Source organism: Peromyscus leucopus, chromosome 1 (assembly GCF_004664715.2).
Source record: "Peromyscus leucopus breed LL Stock chromosome 1, UCI_PerLeu_2.1, whole genome shotgun sequence".
In the NCBI taxonomy this organism is placed as follows: domain Eukaryota; kingdom Metazoa; phylum Chordata; class Mammalia; order Rodentia; family Cricetidae; genus Peromyscus; species Peromyscus leucopus.
This window is the reverse complement of record NC_051063.1, coordinates 54,919,292-54,945,464: the sequence shown is the minus strand read 5'-3', so window position 1 is coordinate 54,945,464 and position 26,173 is coordinate 54,919,292. Positions and strand designations below refer to the sequence as shown.

The 26,173-nt window shown below is 47.8% G+C and overlaps 1 protein-coding gene across 10 annotated transcripts in view; it reads right to left on the bottom strand.

The window, feature by feature from the left end:
- The window catches only part of Mark2 (microtubule affinity regulating kinase 2), a 64,708-nt gene that overhangs the window by 18,724 nt on the left and 19,811 nt on the right, over positions 1 to 26,173 (bottom strand). Inside the window, exon 3 of one of the 10 annotated variants that reach the window (XM_037207668.1) lies at positions 13,304 to 13,395. The exons of 5 other annotated variants lie outside the window; for them this stretch is intronic. The gene's annotated coding sequence lies outside the window, so the exon portion shown is untranslated. Of the gene's footprint in view, positions 1 to 891; positions 1,276 to 2,593; positions 2,892 to 13,303; positions 13,872 to 26,173 lie in introns of those variants that run through there. 4 more of the 10 variants (XM_037207672.1, XM_037207674.1, XM_028853795.2 and 1 more) reach the window with 4 other exon arrangements.

Genomic DNA, 26,173 nt, shown 5'->3' with positions numbered 1-26,173 from the left:
CCCATTCTTCCTGGTCCAAATAGGTGGTGGGGTGAGACCTAGCTGTCCTTCTGGACCACAAAGCAAGATCTGGCTAAGCCCTGCTCTCCACCCCATACCCAGCCTCCTGGTTCACAGCAGGATGCGTAACACCAGAGCTCTGCCCCATACCCTATCCTAGGCAGGCCCCTAGCCTTCTCAGTGAAAGATCCCCTGTGGCTCTCAAGGGGCCTTCAGAGTTTCTAAGCAGCCCTGATCTAGGAGAGTCAAAAGAGCTCTGGGATTAGTGAGGACAGAGTCTCGCACCCATCGGACCTGTACAGACTTTTAGACTGGGAGTTCAGAACCTGGCCTTGGCATGCTGCCGGGCGTGCCCGAAGACAGCCTCCACCCCAGAGGCCCAGCGCTGACTCAGGCAGGGCAAGGCCCCCTGCCCTAATTGGAGACTGCCACCAATTATTCTCTTGAAAAGCTGTGCTCTGGGGCTCAACACACAGGCTTGGCCCTCAAGAGTACTGTAGCTTCTGTAGGCTGGGAAGGGACCAGACTGAAGGGGTGCTGCCAGGCAGGCAGGCACTTCCTGGCCAAAGGCAGAGGGAAAGCTCAAGTGGGGTGGAGTGTAGAAATGTATCCCTGGAACTCGCCCCAGGCCCCAGCTGGGCTCCCACTGTGACACCCCATCTGCCATAGCCTGTCTCCTTGGTCTCTGGCTGCTGAGACAAAAGACCTTGTGATATTTGCCCGCTTTCCTTTCCTCCTCCTAGCCAATCCCTTTTCGACATCTGGATGCCCTTTCTGAGAATCTGACTACCTGGTGCTAGTACCCTACTCCACCGAGCAACTCTGCAAGAATTTGTCTGAAGCAGAGGAGAAGGAGAGGACAGTCCCAGGGGCAAAATGGGGGAAACATACCCAGCCGGAGAAAGGGACAAGGGATACCAGCGACTTCCATTCAGCAGAACCTGTCAGGCAGCGAGGGCAAAGTACAGAGGCCGGGAAGAGCCAGGCCCAGGGCGGGGGCTGCCGGCTCAGCCAGCCACTCTTACTCAGCCGGCACAAGCCAGACGACACCTTCCACCACCTCCTCAGTGAAAAGCGAAGCAGCCAGGCCAAGTGGTTCCTGCCTGGGAACCTAGACTGTGTCGCAACCGAAACCACCACTAGCAGAGGGGGAGGGGGGGAGCATTTGGCAAAGAGCTTCAGGGACAGGGTCTACAGCTTGGCCAGGCTGGGTGGTCAGAAAGTGTCCAGTCCAGGATGGTACATCAGAAGTTAGGTGGGAGGACAGGGGCAGGAAGGGAGGCCAAGAAGAGGCGGGTTTAGAACAACTTCCTTCTCCCTTCCCCCTCCCTCTGTCCCCGGAAGTGGGCTGCCCCACCCTCCCCAAGGTGCTCTGCTGTAACAGCTGGAGAGAGTGAAGAGCAGACTTCAGACTGGGCTGTCATAAAGCCCTTATCTCACCTGCTGGAGCAGGTAAGACCTGGGGAGGGGCAGATCAGCAAGGCCTCTCTCTACCATGGCGCACACTGTGTGACGGACCAGAGCAGGGCGGGTACAAGCAGACCTGGTAAGCTGACAGTGACTATCAGACGTCCTACAACACAGAGCTCAGCCTTAGAAAACGCACGGAGCACTACGGCACCGAGCATTTCAGTGTGACCTCAGGGCGTCTAGCGAACACTTGAAAGAGAACGAGAAAGTCTCCCCTAACTTCTGCCCAAAGGCTGGGAACAATCTAAATGTTCCCTTTCTTTCTAGCCCTGCTTCTGCAGACACTCACCTCAAGCACCCAAGAACAAAGTCCCTGTGACCCGAGTGGGCAAATCTCTCGCCCTGCCCCTGACAGACCACCCGTGCCATGCCTGTGAACCTCAGACCGCTCTGCTGTCCTCTCCAGCACTCTAGGCTCTGGTCGTCCATTGAGCCGAGATATTACCCCCCAGCTCCCAGTCCCACAGTTCTGTAAAAGACTTCAAACTGGTTATCCACCAACCCTTCTGGGAACAATCAAGGCTTCCTTCTGTGTCCTCCAGGCACCACTGGGAGACGATGCTACTCAGGGAGGACAGAAATTTCTGCCACACATCAAGCCTCCTTGTCCATTAAGAAACTGATACAGGTTACAAGACATACCCGGGGTTCCCCAGCCTCTCAGTGCAGAGCTGGGGTAGAGTCCAAGGGCAACTGCCCCTTTTAGCATGGCAGCACCTACTGTTCACGTCAGTCCCCTTTCCTAGCCCCTCCTCCACAGGTAGCAGGAGGGGGGGCAGCTCAGGGACAGTGGGGACAACAGAAAGGCAGCTTTCACTCCAGTCAGAGGCGAGTGCTGCTAGAGGGGCTGTCACGGAGCACCCTCCTCCTCCTCACACCCTCCTCCTCCTCACACCCTCCCAGGAGGCTCTAGTTTCAGGAAGGAGTTGGCATGGATCCTGGAGTCAAGCTTGCCCTTGTCTAGGACTACCTGCCTTTCCATCCCCTGGCAGACTCAGAAGCCAGAATGATACCAAACAGCCTCACTGTCTCGGTTCTCAGGTTTTGCAATGTGACAGAATTATTTCCTCAATCAGTATGGGAAACAGCAGTTTTGTCAACTGAAGAAGTACCGAGCACTGACCTTGTAAGAGAGCAGTTAGGGGAAAGCGGGGTAAGATTCAGATGACGTTATGGGGCTCGAACAAGTGGCCAGGCTTCATGCGGAAGCCTTCCTGACCTTCTCTGATCCCAAGCAACTGTCACTCTCAACTGCCAAAAGTCCATATACCAGGAGCATTCTGGGTAGGAGAGAACACAAAAACTGTGCTTGGTACTTACCAGCCCCCCAAATTCGCTGAGATAGTTTAACTAGGGAGGGAAACACCTACATTCTGTTACAACAAGGCTTCAAAGACCTGCTTGCTTTCTCCAGCCAGGGTAGATGCCTCCTGGACTATGAAGACCAGCAGATCATGCAACTGGAGCCACCCGTGTGGCTTCCAACCCTCATCCCACAGCAACAGTCAAGATCCTGCCTGACAAGAGCAGGCAGCATGGAGTGGGCGAAAGCCGTTCACCCCCTTCATGTCTGGAAGCCATAATGACCAAAAGTCCTCAGCCTTTGGTCTTCAGGGCACTCCAGACGCTCTCAGAGTATTAAGCATCTACTGTGTAGCCAGAGCACCTACAAGTTTCTAGTCTCGTCTCCTCCTTGAATCTGCTCACTGCTGATTTGTCTCTTGGGCTAGCAGTGTTCAGCAGGGCACTGTCAAACATGAACCTGTGCAGTAGCTAGGGCCACTTGCAAAGTGCACTGCGTGAGCGAACCGTGGAGAAGGTACCCAGTCTCTGCTTACTGTGTCGAAGGGGAAGCGTGAGAACAGGCAGGGCTCAGCAGCAAGCCATACCTCTGCTACTTACTAGTTGACTGTGCCAGAGCAGGGGTATGTGACTCCTCTAAATTGGAACCTTCCCTTCCTTGCTAGTGCCTTAACTCCTTCCTTCCAGAAACAGTCAAAGAAACAGCCAACATACCAGGTACCACATGGTGCCAAGGGCTGGGGGAAGCTCACATTGCCAGCCTTGCACTTCATTTGGCTCCTCCCGTACCAGTGGGTTATTGTAACCATGGAGACGAGTGAGTTCCTCCATATCACAGGAGAGCCAGGCTGCCAGCAGCCCAGGCTTTGGAGGGTGGGGGCGGGGTGAGGCAGGAGGCAGCCAGCAACATAAAAGCTTGACTGGCTTTACAGGGAACTGTGGGAGTAGACGGACACTACCAGTGCAGCTGGGGTGCCGGGGCTCCCTCTCAGGCTCGTGTCCTCTCCTCTGACTAGCAGTTGTTTGTGGTGTCCTCTCTGGACTCTGGGCTTCCAGTCCCAGTTCCACTGCGGTGCACTGGGAAGCTGCCACTGCCTTAGACCAGCAGTGGGGTCCTGTGACCTTGGCTGTCACATAGAGAAGGGACAGAACTACACGGATGTACACACAGTACAGGAAGTGCTTCACCTAGCACACAGTGCCGCCTTTCTTTAAGCAGTCCAGGAAGGGAGCTCTGCCCCCGTTCATCTCAGATTTGGAGACCTTCACAGCCATTCCCTTCTCTGGACTTCGAAGCACATGACTTGCATTATTCATTTCTTCTTTTGTCCCTAACATCTTAACTCCTTTCAAGCTCTGCAAAGTCAGATAGTGTCTTGTTCACCTTCATATCCTCTTAGTGTCCAATAGCGCTCACACTTAACTAGGTCATGTTAAAGTACCTGTAGAATAGAGCAGGTGTAATTGTTTTTTTTAAGATTTATTTACTTTTTATGTACATTGGGGTTTTGCCTGCATGTATGTCTGTGTGAGGATGCCAGACCCCCTGGAACTGGGGTTACAGATAGTTGTAAGCTACCAAGTGGGTGCCGGGAACCAAACCTGAGTCCCTGGAAGATCAGTCAGTGCTCTTAACCCCTAAACCATCTCTCCAGCCCCCTGCAGGTGTAATTTTTTGACCCTTACAAGTTACCCTCCCCTGACCCCTAGGGAATAAGACAGGGAAGAGGAAGGAATGTCAAAACTTCTAACCAGAGAGCCATTTACTCCCTTTCAAATATTTGCTGCCCTTGAACTTGGTAAGTTCGTACCTGTCCAAAGGAGGGACTTGGTTTGTCTTATTCATGGCCCAGAATGCCTAGCACAGTATTCAATAAAGTACTAAATAACTGTGCAGAGTGAGGAAGAAAATGAATTAGGGGCTGGAGAAAAGCTTTGGCAGTTAGGAGCACTTGCTACTCTTATAGAGTACCCAGGCTTGGTTCTCAGCAACCACATCAGGCTGTTCACAATTGCCTACAACTCCAGTTTTGGGGATCCCATGTCCTCTTCTGACCTTCTTGGGCATCTGCACACATATGCTACCCATACAGACATGCATGTCACAGATATAGATAAATAACATATAACTCTTAAAAAAAAAAAAAAAAAAAGAGCCAGCTAGTGCGGGTGAGGTGTGGTGGAATGTCTTTAGTCCTAACACTTGGGCAGCTTAAGACTGGTAGATCTCTGTGATTTCAAGGCTACTCTGGGATACAGATAGCATTCAAGGGAACCAACCAGGACAACATAATAAGATCCTGTCTCAAAAAGGAGAAGGAGGGGGAAAAAAACAAAGAAAGAAAGGAAATGTGTTGGGAGGAAACGGGATGTCGCTCTGTTGCTGAAATACTTGTCCAGAATATACAAAGTCCTGGGTTCCACTCAAAGCATAGTATAAAACTGGGCATAGTGTCATACATCTGTAATCCTAACACTTGGGAGACAGAAGTATAAGCATCAGAAGTTCAAGGTTATCCTCCACTAACTACATACAAAGTTTGAAGCCGGGCAGTGGTGGTGAACACCTTTAATCCCAGCACTCAGGAGGCAGAGGCAGGCAGATCTCTGTGAGTTTGAGACCTGCCTGGGCTATAGAGTGAGTTCCAGGAAAGGCGCAAAGCTACACAGAGAAACCCTGTCTCGGAAAACCAAAAAAGAAAGTTTAAGACAAGCCTAGACTAAAAAAGGAAGAAAGGAAATATGTTGGGGAGCTAAGTGTAGTAATATACCCCTATAATCCTAGCATTCAGAGGCTGAGGCAGAACTGCCCTGAGTTCCAGGCTTGCTTGGGCTACAGTGAATTCTGGGCTAGCCTGGTTTACCCAGCAAGACCTTGTCCTAAGAACAACAAAATGAGGGTAGTGTACTGACTCAGATGGTCAAAGCACTTGCTATCCAAGCCCTGACTATCTGGGCACCATCCTCCAGACTCCATGTAGAAGCCAGGCATGGTAGTTGTACATCTACCTACATGCCCAACATTCCTACACAGAGATGTGAGGCAGAGACAGGAAAATTGTCAGGGAAGCTTAAGAGCTAGCTAGCCTGGTATATGCTACAAAAAAAGAAACAATAAAGCACTTGCCTGGCATGCACAAGCCCCTGGGTTCAATACCAGCACTGTATAAACTGGGTGTAATGGCAGACACCTACAATCCTCAGAAAGTGGAAGCAGGATTCTGAATTCAAGGTAATCCCTAGCAACAGAACAAATTCAAGGTCAACCTAGGATACTTAATTCAAAAAAGGGGAAGAGTTGGGGTGTCTTCAGATGTCCAATGTTCTCAGCTTACAACCACCAAGTGGGTTCTTGCCTACCAATGGAAGGTAGGTAGGTAGTCAGTCATTAATGGAAACTGGAGTTCACACAGACAGCCAGGGATCAGCAAAGAGAGTATCCCATCTGCTCCTTGGCTCCCTGTTTCTCCATAGGGGGAATCCTTGCCTCTCACGGCAATCAAGGCGTCCCACTTAAGACAGCTCTTCTCTTTGCCTCTCTACAGTCAACTCCTCCTGTTCTGCTAGGAAAACAGCATGTGTTGCAGAGAGAATGCAATTCAATTCGAACCATTTCAAAAGCTACTGAACAGGGAAGTGACAACCACTTGTATAAGGATTGCAGGGGACCTTAGTATGTGCTACGTTGAGAGTGCTGCTGTGGTATTCCCTGCTTGTACCAGTGCTCTGGTTGCTTACAAGGCCCTTTCCACCTTAGGGTGCTCACAAAACACACTGTCCCACTACACAGAGCAGCATTTCTACCCTGCCCCTCCCCAAAATACCTCCTGCTACAGTGAGGCACGCAGGAACTAAACACAGCAACAGCGGGGAGCTTAATGACTCACTCAGCACAACCAACTCCTCCCAGAATCTCCCGACTTCTCCTGGGGCTTTGCCAAAGCAAAGCAACAAAGACGCTTGAGATTTAAAAAAAAAAAAAAAAAAAAAAAAAAAAAACACCCAAAAAACCACCTCAGCATTTATGCAACAGTTTTTCTACTTGATACAGACTTTTAACCCTTTGCTCCTGCCCTGCCTGCCTGACATGACATCCTATGGTGGTTTCACGCCTAGGAGTACAACCAGCCCCAGGCTAGGAAGCAGGCTTCTAGGTCTTATCCAGTTCCAGAAGCTGCTGGAAAGTGCTGAACAAGAATCATGTCTCTTTCCACTTCACCTTTTCCTGAAAGAATAAAAAATGACATCCTCCTACCCCTACAAGTTCAAAGAGGGAGCTGAAGGAGGAAGAAACAGGAAAACACCAGGGCCGTTCACCTCCCTACAAGTCACTGTGGCCAGAGGTCAGCTTGAGAAGGAGAAAGTTTCAGAAACCACCCAAGGCTGTCACTGCTAATTTGGGCCTCACAACTGCCTCCAGAGCAGACTTTCCACAGTGTGGCTACTCCCTTGAAGTGACTGGCTGCTCTTTCCAGAAGCCAGGCTCCCTTACCCTGATGGGCAGAGGTGCTGAGTGACCATCTTCTGCAACTAGAATGGAAGAGGGCCTGAGCCATGGAAGGAGGCCTGCCAGATCACAGAGTAAATTCACTACACTGGAGATCTTGGGCACACCTGTTACTCTGGGCCACACCAGTCCAGTGCCGCCTCAAGCAAGCGCCCTGTAAGGAACGAGGGAGTTTCTTTTCTTCTTTGTTGTTTGGCATCGGGGACAACTTTATGCGTGTACTAGCTGCTGGGACTACTAACTAAAGAGAACACTCAGGCAAGTACAATCAGATGCAGTGTGTTCCTCCAGAAATTCCCTACTTGCTACAAGTTCCCTTCTAGGAGCTGGGGTGGGGTTTTGGGGGAGCTCACTGGTGTTGTGCTGGCTCTACCATGAGCCTGAGGCTAGGTCCCTGTCCAGCACTGCTAAAAAGTTCCCTTCTGAGAAACCTTTCCAATGGTGGCAATGCTCTAGGCCAGTCCATGAACACCCCTATTGCATTGGTCCAGGTTGGGAATGTATCTCGGCTCTCTGAGCACCAGAAACATGGAGCATCCTAACCTCCTAAATCTCGGTGACACTGTGACACAGAGGGCTTGAACAAGGATGCTTTAAAAACTCTTACCATGTCTGGAGCTTGCAGTAGAACCCCGAGAGAGGGTCTGGGGAGATAGGAACCCAGATGGAAACAAGCATTTTGAACATCTACTGCCTTATAGGAGAGAAGAGCTATTGCAAGAGAAACGTGGAAGCAAATTTCCAGCTAGAGTGAGGAAAGTAAGCCAGTGACAGTGTCCTGACACACTTGGGGCCAGTACTCTCTGGAGCTGCCTTCCCTAGAGCACATCCACAGCAGGGTGCCTGTCTGCCACCCTGGGCTGAAGGCAGACATGCTGTATCCTGTTACTAAGTAGCCACAGTTGGAGCAGGCATCTTGGATAGGCTGGTTGTCAGCAGTGAGGTGAAGACTGGAAAGTCCAAGCTTCCAGCAAGACCCAGGCCCTCAGCTTGCCATTCTAGGCCTGGGGACAGAGGTGGCAGAGGGGTGGGTAAATGTTCAGCTACCGACAGCAATGGCTGTTCTGCTTCTGGAGAGGTACTTTTAGCCTAGAAGCAAGGCATGCAAAGCAGATCACAGCTCTCTTTTACTACATGTGTCTTTTTTTGTTTGTTTTGGTTTTGGTTTTGACACAGGGTTTCTCTGAGCAGCTCTGGCTGTCCCAGAACTCACTCTGTAGACCAGGCTGGCCTCAGATTCAGAGAGATCTGCCTGCCTCTGCTTCCCAAGTACTAGGATTAAAGATGTGCACCACCACACCCAGCTCTTAAGAGTACTCTTACTTACAGGCTATATTTTCAGAGCCCTAGGAAGAGATCTTAGGAAGCTATCCTGGCTTCCAAGAGAAGTGAAAGATGCAGAAAAGCCAGTTCAGCCCCAGTGAGGGTGACAGCAATCTAGCTCTGGGCTTCCCAGCTTCTGACCAGAACCTGCAGGAGCTCCTGGTGTGTATTAGTGTGTGTGCTGGGCAGGTGTGCTGGGGAGAAAGGGGCCACTCTGGGGTCGTCTTAGATGGACTGTAACACAGACTGACTGAAGGAGGCAAGGCAGCCAAGGCTGTAGCTGCACACCTCTGAATCTACTGAGAGAGCAGGGAAGAAAAGAGGGCCAAAAGAGGAACATGAACGTCAGCCCCTGAAAGGAAGTTCTAATTGGCAGTAAGCATGTCGGCCTAAATACAGACCCAAAGAAAAGACCTACCTGAAATTACAACCAAGCTGGGCAGGAGGCTACTCCTGTACCCATCCTATCCCTCTACCCATCCACACTACCCACCAAAGACAGAGTCTGGCAGGAATAAAGAGGCTTCTGAACAGCAGTCTTGAAAACAGTAAAATGAGAACTTACCAAATATCCAACTCCTCCCCAAACTCTCTGAACAATCCTGTATTAAACACTCAAGACACACGAGCTATCGTTACCATAGTTCCATGCTTTCTTGCTATTCTGTAGGTTGCCAGAAGACACAGCCTCAACTTCTTTACCCAGTAACTACCATAGACACCGTGCACTTCCAAGAGACGGCTCTTCTCCAACAGGGCCAGGGAAGCTCTTTAGTTAAAGGCCAAGTTCTGGTCATCTCACACAACTCAGACAGGGACTTGGGTTTCTTCAAGAGCTGGAGAAGGAAGGCTCCAGCAGCTCAGCTGTTTTATCCTTTCCATAAAAGGCCACGCTAGACTCCCCTGATAACAAGCACTTTAAACAAAAACATCCCACCCTACAAAAACTCAGAGTACATCACAGCTCCTGAGGCACAAAGTATTGTCGTCTTGCCAGGACTTTCTGGATAAATGGGTCTGGAAGCTTTGCAAGTTAACAGTCATGGCAGGAAATGTGACCAAAGTTTAACACACATGTGCACAATCATGTAGCATGTACATACAAACACTGCTGCATGGATACACTCAGATACTTACTAAAGCTTAAGCTGCCTGCCTTTCAGCCTTGAGGAGAAGAACTTGTGTATGCACACATGTAATGGTGAATGCTCAGCTCAGCTCCACTTGCAGTTCCTGACTATCCCTTCCAAGAGACGTTCTGTGGTGGCCAGGCTCCCATCACCACCTGTCCACCACTAACAGGCTGACTATTTGGGAAGATAAGATTCGGAGGCATTAGGGCTGCTATCCTGTGAACTAGCTGGCATCTGTCTCAGGGACAGTTTCCTGAAAAGTAGCATGCTGTGGACCCTTAGAGACAAGACCCGAGAACAGGAGAAATAAAAGAGAAGCTAGAAGTAGGGGTGCTGGGCTAATGAAAGCAAGGAAGGAAACATCTCCTAGCTGCAGCCCTGCTCTATGGACACTGACGTTTCCCACCTGGACCTCACGAAGGAATCACACAGGCTCCCATGTCCATTCCTTGGCAGCCCCACGCTTCCTCCTGGCATCTCCCTCTTTCACTCAGTCAGCTCCATGAGGTCAAGTGACTGTGGCATCTAATGCTGACACTCGTTACCCCATGAAGAGATAACCAAGGTCATGTGAGCTGGACGGACACGTTCTACTGCACTTGTTTATAAGCAAGAGGATTAAAACAACCTGTCGGGGAGGGAGCAGAGGGGCAAACCTTGGACACAGGGCAAGCACTGGGAACACAGCATAGAAGCCTCCTGCCAAGAAATCTTTTGCTCAAATACAAAGAAGAAATCTCTTACCAAACACCAAACCAGCTACCTATGCCAAATACCACTTACACTCCAGTGACCTTGAGGCTGCTTCATTTTTCCTGAGCCCTTTATATGAAATGTTGGTTTGGGTTTATCTGGGGTGAGGTAGAAAGCTAAGCAGATGAGTGACATAAAGATCCTAAAGAGTCCCAAATTGGTCAGGTGAGGCAGTGCACACCTGTAAGCTCAAATCCCAGGGCTCAAGAGGCAGAGGCAAGTGGATCTTTGAGTTCCCGGCCAGCCTTATCTATACGCAGTGAGTTCCAGGTCAGCCAGGGGCTACACAGTGAGATCCTACCTCAAAAAACAAAAAACAAAACAAAACAACAATGAAACCCCGAACAGTCCTAAATTGAATAATACTCAGGCAAAGTCTTTCCAACTCTCTAAGAAGCACGTGTGCTTAAACTTAAACTCAGTTTAAACTTAAACTCATCTAAGGACTATACTACTGGGCTGCACATGCACCCAGCCCAAAGAGGAGATATGCCAGGTGTGTACTTTAAAGGAGTTCTGTTTTCAAAGACCCAAACTCAGCAAGAAGTAAAACACCCAAACAGACCTTCCAGTGATCTTATCTTTCTCTAACTGTGGCCTGGAGATCAACCTGACAATGATGGTCACTAGCCAGACACAGGAAGGGTAGGCACTGGGCACACGGCCTTTGCTCCAGGCAGCCAGGCTGCAGAAGCTGACCTCTGGCTCTGCAACCACACTCCTCACCAGCTCCAGTTCCCATTGACCCTAAGTAACCACTCCTCCCACTCAGCAAGCTGGGGCTCTGCTTTAGGTACTCACAGCTGCCAGCAGGAAGTTGTTGCCAGTGGTGCTTTCTGGCTGACCACAGAGGTCAGCAAAAGACTAAGGTGTCGCTGCCTCTGGACAGCCAAAGGAAGAACAGATATAGCCACTGGCAGCCCATGCCCCTCTACTACATTCCCTTTCCAATACAGGAGCAGCACTTTCCCAACCTGCCACCCAGTCCTGAGAGGCAGGGAAGGTGCCCCCTCTACCCACTGCTGCTAAAGAAATGTAGTGTTGGCAAGATGGTTGAGAGGATAAAGGTACTTGCCAACAGGCCTGACGATCCAAGTTTGATCCCTGAGACCTACATGGTGGAAGGAGAGAACTTAATCCAGCTACTCCTCTGACCTCCATGCACACTTCATGGCACACGAATATCCCCCCATGTGTACCAAATACATAACATTTAATAACAAATTTTATGAAGTTACTATTTTTTAAAAAAGAAAGCATGAATGTAACTAAGTTAGGAATAAAAACAGCCAGCTTAGCTGGGTGTGGTGGTGCACATCTTTAATCTCACTACCTGGGAGGCAGAGGCAGGCAGATCTCTGTGGGTTTAAGGCCAGCCTGGTCTACACAGTAAGACTCTATCTCAAAAAAACAAAACAAAACAAAAAAGCATCCAGCTTGGGGATTTAAAAAAGCCTGGCTGAGGGGCACTGTCCTGCAAAAGGTTTCAGGGACAAATGACCCGGCTCCTGGCTTCCCGGGCAGCAGGGGTGTGTGGAAGTGTTCTTCATTTCTCAGCATGCCAGAGAACACAGTGGCCTTGGGCAGACTGCAGGATACCTGGTGGGGTCACTGCTGCCTCTAAGGACCTCGGTCTCCACTCACAGGAGAACAGTCTGCTGGCCCAAGGAGGCACAGAGCTCATATGCTCACTGCCCATTAGTCTCTTTCTGATCACTGCTGTCATGCAGAGCAGCAAAGCAGGAGAGCTGATGCCCACTCAGAGCTGGTCACTCCAGTTTACCTGGCTGCATGGCAGTGGGGGGGGGGGGGAGAGGAGTGGGGGATTATGATTCTTTATTTCAAGCTCCACCCCAGAGGCCAGCTTGAAGGGAAGCAGCTGTGTTTCCACTGCAGGATCTCCAATCTCCAGCCACTGCAGAGCCAATCAGCTGCCGAGAACTCTGGGCAACAAGCACATCAACCGAGCTGGAAAAGGGAGGGGAAAACCAACCTGGGTAGAATTGGGCTGGGCTCCTGCCAAGAACTTTGAATGGTTCTCCTATCCAAACTAGAACACTGCAGGTGTATGCTCCCTGGGAAAAGGCAGACTTGCATGGCACACAGCATATCCCTGGAGGGAGACAGGTAAGCAGTTAAAGCTTCCTCCTGAAGCCTCCAGGGCAGAAAGGTGCATTCTAACCCTAGGTCTAACTCTGCTCCCAGGTGTGCAGCATGGTCATCTTGGTCATCTCAAGACAACACATCTTGGTTATCTCAGGTCAGGTCTGAGCACTTGTGACACTGACCGAATGATAAGAGGGAGGGAAACTCTTGTTAGCCGTTGTGTGGAATCCTGCCTGTAGCCAAGGGTAGAGCGGAAGCTATATACGAAGGCTTCTGCAGAGAGAGGAGGGTGCCTCTCTCCTTAGCACTGAACCCAAGACTGCCACAGAGAGGTGCTATTTGGTGACAAACAGCAATGTCTGTGAGGAGTGGGGGGCAAGACAGCTAGCCATCAGATACCTCCTCTTTTTCACCAACTACTACATCACCCCCCTAGATCTTCTAATGGCACCCAAGGCCTGTGAGTCCCTCCTTATGAAAAAGGAAAGCAATCCTGGTCTCTGGCTTAACAATGGTCCAGTATCTCCAGCTAATTCTGCTGCAAAGCCAAGTCTCACACAAGGATGAAAACCTCAGACAGCCTGCTGTCCACACACACCTGTCCTACTTCCTGTACAACATGGCTTGTGGTGGTAGAGGGAGCACCAAGCAAGCATTCTGTCAACAGGGTGCCCAGCACCAGGAATAGGAAATCACACCCCAAACACACCTTTCATATAATTCTGTCTCAGCTGGTGAGATGGCTCAGCAGACACAGGTACTTGGTGCTAAGTTTGATGAGCCGTGATGGATCCCCAGGACCTGAATGGTGGAAGGAGAGACTCAATTCCTCCAGGTTCTCCTCTGACCTACATCGCATTCACATACACAAAATAAAAAGGTAAATGTATAAAAACAAAATTTTTACACATTTTTATCTCTGCCTTATCTCTCCCTACCCACAACTGATTTATATATTTATGAGTATATGTCTACCTGTATGTTTATATCTATATACATATACACTTAAAGTTGATTTCCAACTAGACTCACAGGTTTCCAAACTGCTTCTAACACTACATGAGAGGCTAGCTGACTTCCTTTCCCTGACAGCAGCTGGGCCCCAGCCACCTGTCTTCAGGTTTACAAAGAAAGCCCTCCAGGTTTTTGCTGTAGCTTCCCACAGCCTGGGTCACTTTCCCTCCACTCAGATCCCATCCTTCCTTCTGGTGAGCTAAAGCCAGACATCCCTCTCACCAGGAAGCTTTCTAGGCTTCCCTAGCTTACTTCACTGAGTCTCCACCAAGTCCTCCTAGACAGTATTAGCTTAGACCACAGGAGAACGCAACTGCTCACTGGCTGGTCTCCTTTGCAACTTGTAGTGGGGTTATTTTGCTCACTAGTATATAAAACTAAAAGCAGCCTCAGAGAAGTTTCCAGGACTCAGTTACTTCTGTGTTCTTGGTGTCTTGGCACAGTGGTGGCCACTAGCAGGCCCTTCGGAAATGCCTTCCTAAGTCAAAATGGAATGTTATGGGGTCAGATCTTCATGATTCCTCCTTACCCAACAGCCCTTAACACAGCTCTGATCCATGTGACCCTTTTGACCAGAGCCAGGGCTCAAATGCTGCTGCTGCCTACTGTTTTCAATCCATTCCCTAGGAACTTCTGGCACCTGGATGGACACAGTCCCTGGAGAGAACCTAGCGTCTTTGGTGTGTAGAGCTGGGGTCTGCTGCCCTTCTACCTGCCCTTTCCCAGACTGCTTCCTGCCACAGGAGTCTGCAGGCCTTCTTAGGAGAACTGCCATTAAATTGGGGGCTACAGGGACAAGCACAAAGGGCCCCAAGGGAGATCTATTATAGACCCAAATCTACCCAAACACATTACATAACTTCGAACAAATCACCCTCCCTTGGGACCTGTTTCCACACTTGTAAAGGCTAAGGATCTGTCCTGAGTGAATGGAGTTCTTCACATCTGTGCTCAAGCTTTCTAGGCCTGGCCCTCAGACCACAGCAGGAAGTGAGCAGGGGCTGCCTGTCATGAAGCCCACTTCCTGATCTTGGTTAACATCAAGTGAACCTGCCAAGGAGGCTGGTTCTCTAAGAAGCCTTGTCCAGCATGCTGTGGACACTAGGCCCACACATTGAAAAACTTTTGGCTAGGGTTAAAAAAAAATTAAAGGAAACATTCAATTCTAAACTCAAGGTGTTAGACGGATGATTCTTTTCTTTCCAAAGATTTCATCTGCCCCATATACAAGCTCCTCACTCCTCCCAGCCAGGAATGTGGCCACAAGGCACTGTGGCCCAGTCTATTTCCCTCAGGCCTCCAGGCAATTCAGCCTTCAGTGAGCAGGGAGCCTGTGTGCATGCTCAAGGCCTGGCAGGCAAGCAGTACACCCAGCAAGCTGCGCAGAGCCTGCCCCCACCCGCATGGTTCCCACAGTGGCTGGCTCCTGGGTGGGGAGCTGCCGACTGCAGTGAACAGGTAATCCTTGAGGAGAAACTGATTTGGCAAAGCCCGGCAAGCAGCAGTTTCAGTCTCCCTGCCCAGAGTGGGGGAGGGGAGCCAGGCCCAAGCAGACTTGTCTAACAGGTCCTTAGTTCTATCACCCAGCCAGAGCTTCTTCCTGTGTTCAGACCAGGAGATGCAAAAGTCATCTCACAAGAAAGGAGAAAGGGTCATGTTCTCACCCTTGTCTATCTATGACGGTCCTGGACAACTCTGACCTCCTCACAACTACTGGTCCATCTAGAAAAACAACTCAGGGTTGGAGAGCACTTGCTGCTATTCTAAAGGACCTACGTTCAATTCCCAGTACCTACCCTGTCTGAAACTCCAGTCGCAGGGGAGTAAATGACCTCTTCTGGCCTCCACCACACAAGGCACAAAGTGGCGCACATACATGCAGGCAAAGCACCCATTCATACAAAACAAATGTTTTTCTTTTCTCTTTCTTTCTTTTTTTTTTTTTTCTTTTTGGTTGTTTTTTTGAGACAGGGTTTCTCTGTGTATCCTGGAACTCACTCTGCAGACCAGGCTGGCCTCAAGCTCACCTACCTTCCTCTACTTCCTGAGTGTTGTGATTACAGGTATGTGCCACCATGACCTGGCTAATACAAAATAATTTTTTAAAAAATTTAGCCGGGCGTTGGTGGCGCACGCCTTTAATCCCAGCACTCGGGAGGCAGAGCCAGGCGGATCTCTGTGAGGCCAGCCTGGGCTACCAAGTGAGCTCCAGGAAAGGCGCAAAGCTACACAGAGAAACCCTGTCTCGAAAAACCAAAAAAAAAAAAAAATAAAATAAAAAAAAAAAATTAGAAAGGAACCCATCACCATCTCACCCAGAAGGTTCTCATTTTCTCAGATCCCAGAACCTAACCAAACAGACCAGGCCTGGTTAGTACTTAGATGGAAGAAAAGCAACTGATCTCTAACATGTCCAAAGGAAGAATCTGGGTCCTTGACATCACCAGTCCTGAGCTGGTGTGAAATCGGTGCTTCCTGTGCACACTCCTGAGCTTCTCTGCCCTATAAATAACCTGCAGCCTTCTGACCTGGAGCGCATGATGTCTCCTCTGGACAGAACTCCCTCAACTGTTTGCCTATCACAGAGGAAAGGATGAAGCCAGTTAACCAGCCACTCAAGCATCGACAGAGAACTAATGCCAAGAACAGAGGGCTTGACTTTCTGGCTCTTGTCCCCATTTCAGGAAGCCAGACAGGGATTCCTTAGTGGAGCGTTCTCTCCTGCGGTTTCCTGAGTTCTTATCCAGCAACAGTGTAAACCTTCCCCCTCAACCTTTCTTTTTCAAAAAGCATTTCTTTTGGGGCCAGTGAGATTGCCAAACCCCAGGACCTGAGTTCAATCCCTAGAACTGACACTACAGGAGAACCAGCTGACTCCTGCAAGTTGTCCTCTGACCTTCACACTCCTCCAACTACTACGAATGTGCTTCCAATACACCCCAAAATAATTGTAATTATATTACAAAGCATTTTTAGTAATTATTAAGTTTAATTAACATACTGATTAAAACTTGTGTCTTAAGCCAGGCGCTGGTGGCACGCACCTTTAATCACAGCACTCAGGAGGTAGATGCAGGTGGATCTCTGTGAGGTCAGGGTAGCCTGATCTACAGAGTAAGTTCCAGGACAACCAAAGTAACCCTGTCTTAAAAAATAAAAAATACAAAAATTTAGGCCCTGAAGATATGGCTCAGCAGTTAAGGACACTAACTGCTATTCCAGAGGACCAGGGTTTAATTCCCAGGACCCACAACTGTCTGTAATTCCAGTTCCAGGGGACCTGACGCCCATGGCAAAATACCAATGCACATAAACAAAATAAAACAAAAACTTGTGACTTAAATGGCCGAAGAACTCAACAGAAAAAGGTCTCTGGTTTGTAACAAGACAGGACCATTCCCTCAGGGATACTACAATGAAGACTACCCATACTGCAATTTTTATTCTTTGCTGCGATGAGACTCATACGACTAGTCCTTAGTTTTCACCCCACAGCTAATTCAGTAAGAGCTGACTGTGAAAAGCTCTACAGGCTCTGAAGAGAGAAGGGTTAGAGACATACACGGGGCGGGGGAGGGGGCAGTCTAACATGCAAGGTACACAGATTACAACCCAACTTCAGAACCTGAAGCTATAGTTAGTCCATTCGCCCAATTTATTAGTGGTCTGTGGCCTTTAGTTACTTTTCAGAGAACAGTGGACAAAGACAATCACAGACCTCACTCTGAGTAAGAACCACCAGTGCTGCCAGGATCTGCTTTAAACCTCAGGCCTTGACGAATTTGGACACACAGGCACTGAGTGGGCTCTGCTAAGAATCACTCTGTACTAACCAAGAGGAAAACAACCCAGGAATACTGACAATAATCGAGTCGCCTTCCTTGTCTTTCATCATTACTATCTGAACTTCAAAGTCAGGCCTGATAATAAGATTATGAAAAGAAAACTTTTAAAAAAGCCAAAAAATTTGGTCTAGGGCTGGTGACATGGCTCAGTAGGCAACGGTGCTTGGCGCCAAGCCTGAGGACTTTAGTTCAATTCTTGGAACCCCCAGACTAGAAGAGAGCTGACTCCTGTGGGGTTGTCCTCTGACCTCTGCGTGTTCACTGCAGCACAGACACACCCACACCCACATGCACACACCCCAATACATAAATAAATACATGTAAATAAAAAACTGCTCAGGATTCAGTCATGGAAATAAAGACAAAACAGGAGCTGGGTGGGTTGTCTTGGTGAAGCCTGGGAACTCCAGGGTCTGTATCAGAATCCCCATCGCAGCCTGCACTGGCTGTGACTAAGCATGTTTATAGATTTTCCTTTTGTTTCCCAGTGGTCAATTATCAAGTCTGGTTTCCTTCCTTAACTCCTGTTGAACTGGCCCAGGTCACACTGTCTCACTACCGCACAGGTTTCCCTCAGTTACAGAGCTCTTCAGGAAGGAAGCAGGGAGAAATAAACAGAAGGAAACAGAAAGAAATAAAATTCCTGAGACAAACAGAAAATTTGATGCCATCAAAGAAAGAAAGCTGCCCAGTGTGGTGGCACACATCTTTAATTCCATTACTCAGGAGTTAGAGGCAGACTGATCTCTAAGTCTGGTCTACATAAAGGGTTCTAGGACAGTCAGAGCTATACAATGAGACCCTGTTTAAACGGACCTCCCCTCGAAAGCCACAAATAATAAGACATGCTTTTAATCTCAGCACTTAGGAGGTTGTTTTAGGGTCACTATTGCTGTGATAAAACACCATGACCAAAGCAACTTGTACAGGAAAGGGTTTATTTCATCTTACACTTCCAGGTTACACTCCACCACTGTGGAAAGTCAGGGTAGGAACCTGGAGGCAGGAGCTGATGCAGAGACCATGAAAGGACGCATCTTTTTGGCTTGTTCCCCATGTCTTGCTCGCCTGATTTCTCATACATCCCAGACCACTTTGCCTGGGGATGGCATCACCAGCAGTGGTCTGGGCCCTCCCCTATCAATCACTAATTAACAAAGTGCCCCAGGCCGGGTGGTGGTGGCGCATGCCTTTAATCCCAGCACTCAGGAGGCAGAGCCAGGGCGTTATCTGTGAGCTGTGAGTTCGAGGCCATCCTGGGGTACAGACCGAGATCCAGGACAGGCACAAGAACTACACAGAGAAACCCTGTCTCAAAAAACCAAAAACAATGAGGACATTAGTAGAAGCAGTGAACACCAAGAGTTCAAAGCTAGTCTGGATTACATCACAAGTTCAAGGCTAGCCTAGGCTACACAAGGTTGTCACAAAAATAAAACAAAACAAAGAGATAAAAAGAAAAGTCAGGGCTGGGGGCTAGGGACTACAGCTCATGGAAGGAGCACCAGCTTGGTATGCACTTGGGCCCTATGTTTGATCCCAGCTCCAAGAAAGACGTGGGGGAAAGGAAAGAGGGAGGGAGGGGAAAAGTCAAAATCACATGCTTGGGCTACTTAGGCGACACAATGAGACCCCATGAGGAAAACAGGCTGATGAGATGGCTTAGCAGGTAAAGGCACTGAACTTGAAAGCCTGAAAACCTGCACTGGATCCTCAGATCCCATGATGGAAAGGGAGAATCAGCTCCCCTTCATATGCAGATCCACAGTAACACACACAAATCCATATACTCTTTTTTTTTTTTTTTTTTTTTTTTTTTTTTTTTTTTTTTTCGAGACAGGGTTTCTCTGTGTAACTTTGCGCCTTTCCTGGAACTCGCTTTGGAGACCAGGCTGGCCTCGAACTCACAGAGATCCGCCTGCCTCTGCCTCCCGAGTGCTGGGATTAAAGGCGTGCCCCACCACCGCCCGGCCATATATTCTTTAATAGTCAGTTAATTCAGAACCCAGGGATGTGGCTAGTTCTTCTATTTTCTGTTCTTTGTATGTGTAGGTATCTATGTGCATGGAAGCCAAAGGTCACCCTCAGGTGTAAATCCTCAGGCCCTGTTTCTCAGACCATGACCTTGTTACTGTTTATTGAGACAAGGTTTCTCACAGCTTTGTGGCTCACAAATTAAGCTGGGCTGGCTGATCAGAAAGCCCCAGGAATTGTCCCATCTTTGCCCAGCGTTGGGATTACAAGCACACCAAACCTCATCTAGTAGTTCTTTTGTGATTTCTGGAGCTCAAATTCAGGTCCTCTGACAAAACCATTTCCCCAGTCCCTCCTCTCTGATGTTAAAACCAGGATGAGCCAAGGGCATACACCCACTGTCTCGACTAAAGGCAGGAAGACCACTTGAACCAGCCTAGGTAAAAACAAACAAAATTTTGGAAAAGCTGGTGAGAAGACTGGTCTAAATCACCTCAAAATATGAAGCAGGGATGTGGTGAGAGAAGATGGGGGTGAATGGCGGCAGCAGCAGTCTGCCTGAAGTCTGTCCTTCAGCAGATGGTCTGCTTCTCTGCAACGGCTGGAGAAGAGCACGGCGATGTCGAGGGAAGACTCCAAATGCAGCGGGCTAAGTCACAGCTAAGTGCTACTGTAAGACCCTCACACCACGATCCGACCAGGGCAACAGCATCAGTGTGTGACTCTGCCACTAAGGACTGGCTTTAACAGTCTGGATCTGGCAGCCTACCCTCCACAGCAGTTGTCTGTGGTTTCAGAAGGCAGGGTGTTTGCTTCTGAAACACTGTCTTAAAATATATTTCAGAATAACCATCACCCATTCCAAGACAGAAGGAGGGAATGAAAACCAAACCAAATAAAGGAATCTAGTGCTGCCAAACAGAAAGGGGCACACTGGAGGGAGAGCAGGGTATGAAGAGACATTACTCACCACACTGCACCAAAATGGAAGCCAAAGCTGCTCAAGACTACTTACTATTAAGCTAGAAAACAATGGGGCTGGACATAAAGCATGCACTTGCCTTGTATAGGGCCCTCAGGCTGAGCCACAGCATCACATAAAAGGCGCGCACCACGACCACCACCGCCACCGCCTAGCACTTACTCTTTTCTTTAATGTGATGCTATGGCTCAGACTGAGGACCTGGTGGCAACGGCACACACCTTTAATCCCAGCACTTGGCAGGCAGAGGCAGGCTGATCTGCGAGTTCGAGGCCAGCCTCGAATACAGAGTGAGTTCCAGGACAGCCAGATTGCTTCACAGAGAAACCCTGTCACAAAACAACAACAACAACAACAACAAGTTCCAGATCAGCTAGGGATAAACAGTGAGACTGTCTAAAACCCAAACAAAATAAAACCACATACACACAAAAGAAACTTGAGGACACAGAAGTGCTAATGTGAGATTAGTAAAGGAAATCCCTACACATCTTCATCAATTTACCCGGCCCAAATTCATTTATTTATCGAAAACAAAAACAAACAAACAAAAACAAGACAAACCATCGGATGGTTCCATATACATGCAAAGGTCTCTCACCTAATCAATTAGCAGCTATACCTCTCTGCCAGCATGCTGTCGGTAGTTAAGGCCTGTGCAGGCTCATTTTCTCTGGGAATATCAGCACAGAAGGGCAGAGCCTCTATGGACCTAACCCATTATGACAGCTTTTTCATTAGCGAGGAAAACACTGCCATGCGCTTCCAAGGAAGGGTGCAAGCACCACTGAGGAACACCTGAAGACACCTGTGTATGAGCAGCAACAACCTCTGTAAGAGGATCTGCAGCAGATAGGTGGGAATAGAAAGGGGAGATCTACTCACAACAAAGTCAGCTGGATTAGAAAGTCAGTGCTCCTTAAAATAGTTCATGTGAATTTGGGCTTTCCCATTTTAACAAAACCAAGTGTATTCTAAATAATTTTTTTTTGGAATTTATCAGCTTCTAACACCAATGATCCTATCTTTCTCTGCTAATGGGACCCAGCAGGCTGGTTAAGCTATGCTTTACCAAGGGTGGCAGTTCAACTCCTTACCCCATGCTAGCACCTTCAAAAAAAAGGTACCCTTGCGAAGGTTAGATTTACAAGGAGAGAAACCATACACACGTTTCATTCTGTAGCAGTGCACACCAGCAAGTACTTTCAATCAAACTGCGGGTGCCTAGGAGGGCCAAATGCACTGTGACAGAGACCAGTTTCAGTAGACAGACATGAACCAGAGACTGAGAAGATACGTTATAGAAGGCACCAGGCTAAAGTTGTTCTAGCAGGACGGCCAGAGTTTGGCTTCCAGGACTGAACTAGCAAGTCTCAAATGCACAGTAGCCTGGCACTACCAGCTATGGTGCTCAGAGCTCTTGGCAGTGAAGGCCAAGACCAAGTAGCATTCAGAGAGCTGTAAAGAGAGAAGCTGAGTTTGCATCCATATATTGACGTGCCTGAATTTTAACTGCAACTTTTCATATGGGCTCAGGTTTCTTTCCCATCTGTGGAGTCATCCTAGTGCTGAAAAAGATGAGAGCCCACAGTGTTCTTGCAAAGGACCCAAGTTCAGATCCCAGAACCCATGCCAGACAGCTCACAATTCCCTCTAACTCCAGCTCCAGGTGATCTGATGCCTTTTTCTGGCCTCCACAGACATCAATACATACATGGCATATAGATATAGACACACACATGTACTTATATAAAAATAAAAAGTAAATCTTTTTTTAAAGTTTCAAATTTGTTATCTTTCCTTTTCTAGGTTTTGAGACAAGGTTTCTCTGTCTAGTGAAGACTGACCTTCCTTCCTCTGGCTCCCAGGTACTGGTATTTCAGATGTACACTACTGTGCCTTTCACTTTGGACTGTAGAATTAAAATGGTAAACCTGTACTTTCTTCTGCATGGACACAACTGAAACCAGGAGAGACAAGCTCCTCACACCTTACAATGGCTTGTTCAGGCAGCAGTACTAACTCTGGACCACCTAGTTACGGCGTTAGACCAGTGGTCTGACAATTCTTGGCCTATGTCCTTCATCTGAGGAGTAGAGAAAATAGTAAGATCTACTATCCCATAGAGCAATGGTTAATGGAGGATGTAAGACAGCTAAATAAGTAATAAGGACAAAGTCAGTTCTCAGTAAATAAATGGTGGTTATTATAGGTGTAGTTAAAGACACATAGCCTCAGAGGCAAACCACCCAAATGAGTGGGAATGAGTAGGGCAATGTTTACTCTTCAAGTACTCATCCACTCCTTTCTAACCAAGCTTCCCAACGACCTGGAACAGAGTTCTGCATTTGGAGATCATCCAGGAGGCATCGTTACTGAGTCAGCACTGTCTTTGCTAGAAAACAGGTTTTTGAAAGTGAAAGTCTCTATCGTCTCTGCAGACCAATGGTCAAATAAAAGATAGTATAGCAAGCTCAAGTCTGAAACTGAAGAGAAAGCCATGGCTAGGGAATGTAGCCCAGTGGTAGAATGCTCAGAATGTGCAAAGCCCTGGTTCAATTCAACACACACACACACACACACACACACACACACACACACACACACACACACACCATATGAAATTCTGAAAAGGAAAAACAATACAAAACAACAACAACAAAAACCTACTTGGTAGAGAGGTTATGGGACTTGCTGAATGATGGGAATGGAACTGTAGTCCTGCCAATCTATTTGTAGATGCAAATCAATAACTGAAATTTTGTTTTTCAAAATTATTCCAGAGCTAGTGAGGTGGCTCAGCATAAGGGCCAAGCCTGACAACCTACTTTGATCCTATGTCCCCCATTATGGAAGGAGAGAACCGACTCCTGCAAGCTGTCCTCTGATTTCCACATGCACATATCATAAATAAATATAATTTAAAATTATTCCAACAAGACATGATTCAATGCAAATGGTATTAGTTTGGCCAGGCAGTGGGGCTCAGGCCTTTAATTGCAGCATGGATCTCTGCAAATTCTTGGCCAGCCTGGTTTACATACATAGCAAGTACTAGGATAGCCAGGGCTATCGAGAGAGATCCTGTCTCAAAAAACAAACAAACAAACAAACAAACAAAAAACCCAAACAAAACAACAAAAAGAAACAGTTGTTAGTCCAACCGAAGTCAATCCCAGCACTTGGGAGTTTGGTCTACATAGTGAGTTTCAGGCTAGCTAGAGCCACATAGAAACAAAGGTTGGCTGGGGCTGTGTGGCTCAGCATGGGTGCAATCCCCAGTACTCCGAGAAAAGAAGGGAAGAAGTGAGGGAGGCTGAAGAGAGTAAAGTAAGAAAGAAAGAGGCACAGAGTATGCAGGCTCTGTAGCCAGGAATGGAACAAACAGCTTGGTATGGGGTTTAGGCCCGATACTGCCAGATTCCAGGTATCTTAGGCAACCAGGCTCTTCAAGGACGAAAGGGCGCAATGCGAGCTCTGCAGCTTTCAAACTGGGACCTGACCAATAGCCAACATATAAACTTTTAAAAACCTGTTATAACGAAATTTAAGTAAGCCAAACGATCTTTTTAATGGAATTTTTAAAAGGCCAAATGCTATGCACTCAAAGTAGAAAAGGAGCCAACTCTGAACCAAGTTCCCTAGGTCACTAAGAACTGACTTCCTCAGCTAGAATGACTGCAAACCCAGGCGGTGAGTTCCTGGGGGCAGGTCAGGAATCACAAACACAGGCTCACAATGAAACCATATCAAATCGCCTACCATCAAGGACAGTGCTGACTAAGCTGGTGTTTGGTTATTTACCTACAGGAACGGGTTTCACACTTCCGTCTGGAATTCTCTGCACTCCTTCCACCCCAAATATATGATTCCAATCACATGAGGAACTTAGAATTCATAGGGATAAAAAAGGAATACGGGCTGCCAGGGCTGGAAGAACTAGAAAGGGAGTTACTATTAGTTAATAAGAGTAGATTCCGGGGCTGGAGAGATGGCTCAGTGGTTAAGAGCACTGGCTGCTTTTCCAGAGGTCCTGAGTTCAATTCCTAGCACCCACATGGTGGCTCACAACCATCTGTAATGAGATCTGGCGCCCTCTTCTGGACTACAGGCATGCATGCAGACAGAACACTGTATACATAATAAATAAATCTTTAAAAAAAAAAAGTAGATTCCATTTCAGATGATAAAAAAGTTCTAGAAATCATAGACTTACATAACAATGTGGATCCACTTAAATGACACAGAACTAAATAAAAAATTATCAAACCGAGTGGTGGTGGGCATATTCCTTTAATCCCAGCACTCAGGAGTCAGAGGCAGGAGGATCTGCTACTTCAAGGCCAGCCTGGTCTACAAAGTTCCAGGACATCCAGGTTTACACAGAGAAACCCTGTTTCAAAAAAACCAAAACAAACAAAACAACAACAATAACAAAGGAGCTGGAGAGATGGCTCAGCTGCTGAAAATATTGCCTGCTCTTCCAGAGGACGACCCAGGTTCAATTCCTAGGACCTACATATCAACTCACAACTATCTTTAACTACAGCCCCACAGGATCAGACACCCTCTTCTGGCCTCTATGGGGACGACACACATGGTGTATTAACATTTATGCAGACAAAACACTCATACACATACCCCCCCCCCCCCCGCCAGATAGAGATGTTTCTCTGTGTAATCTTGGCTGTTATGGACTTGCTCTGTAAATCAGGCTGACTTCAAACTCACAGAGATTCTCCTGCCTCTGCTTCCCCAGTGCGTGTGCCTCTACCTCCCAGCCACAAAAATTTTAGAAAAATCAATTACCAAAATAAATTTTATGAGCCAGCCAGTGGTGGCATACACCACCAAAAAATAATTAATTAAAAGATAAATTTTATATTATGATTTTTACCAGAGTAAAAGTGTGCTGAAGCACAAGGTCATAAAAAAATTTCAATTTCAGACTATTGTTAACTAAGAAACAGTCTCTAAAATAAATGACCAGCATTCTTTAAAAGAATCAAGGCTGGGGCTAGCAAGATGGCTCAGGATAAAGTGCTTGCTGCTCTGGAATGAAGAGCACAATTCTGACACCCAGAACCCACACAAATGCCACATGGATGTGGCAACCCACCTGCAGTCTCAGTATATGAGAGGCAGAGACTGGATCTCTGGAATAAGCTGGCCAGCTAAACACAAAAGCCAAGCATGATGGAGACAGACAGGAGGATCTCTACAGCTGGGAGTCCACATCCCAGTGAGAGGCCCTGTCTCCGACTTCACATGCACACATACACCTAACACACTATACACACATGTACTCCGTACATTAACACACACCCACACACACCCAAATATTATATATGCACACATACAGAAAAAAGTTTAAATGAAATAATTATATGTAAACTGTGGTGATATACTGTATCCCCCAATATACTGTGCATCCTAATAAACTTATCTGGGGTCAGAGGACAGAACAGCCACTAGACAGACACAGAGGCCAGAAAATGGTGGCACACACACCTTTAATCCTATCACGTGGGAGGCAGAGATCCATTCCATTTGGATCTCTGTGAGTTCAAAGCCACACTGGAAACAGCCAGGAATGGTGACTCACACCTTTAATCCCAGGGAGTGATGGCAGAAAGTAGAAAGGTACATAAGGCGTGAAAACCAAGAACTAGACCTGGTTAAGCTTTTAGGCTTTTAGCAGCAGTTCAGCTGAGATTCATTCTGGATGAGGACTCAGAGGCTTCCAGTCTGAGGAAACAGGATC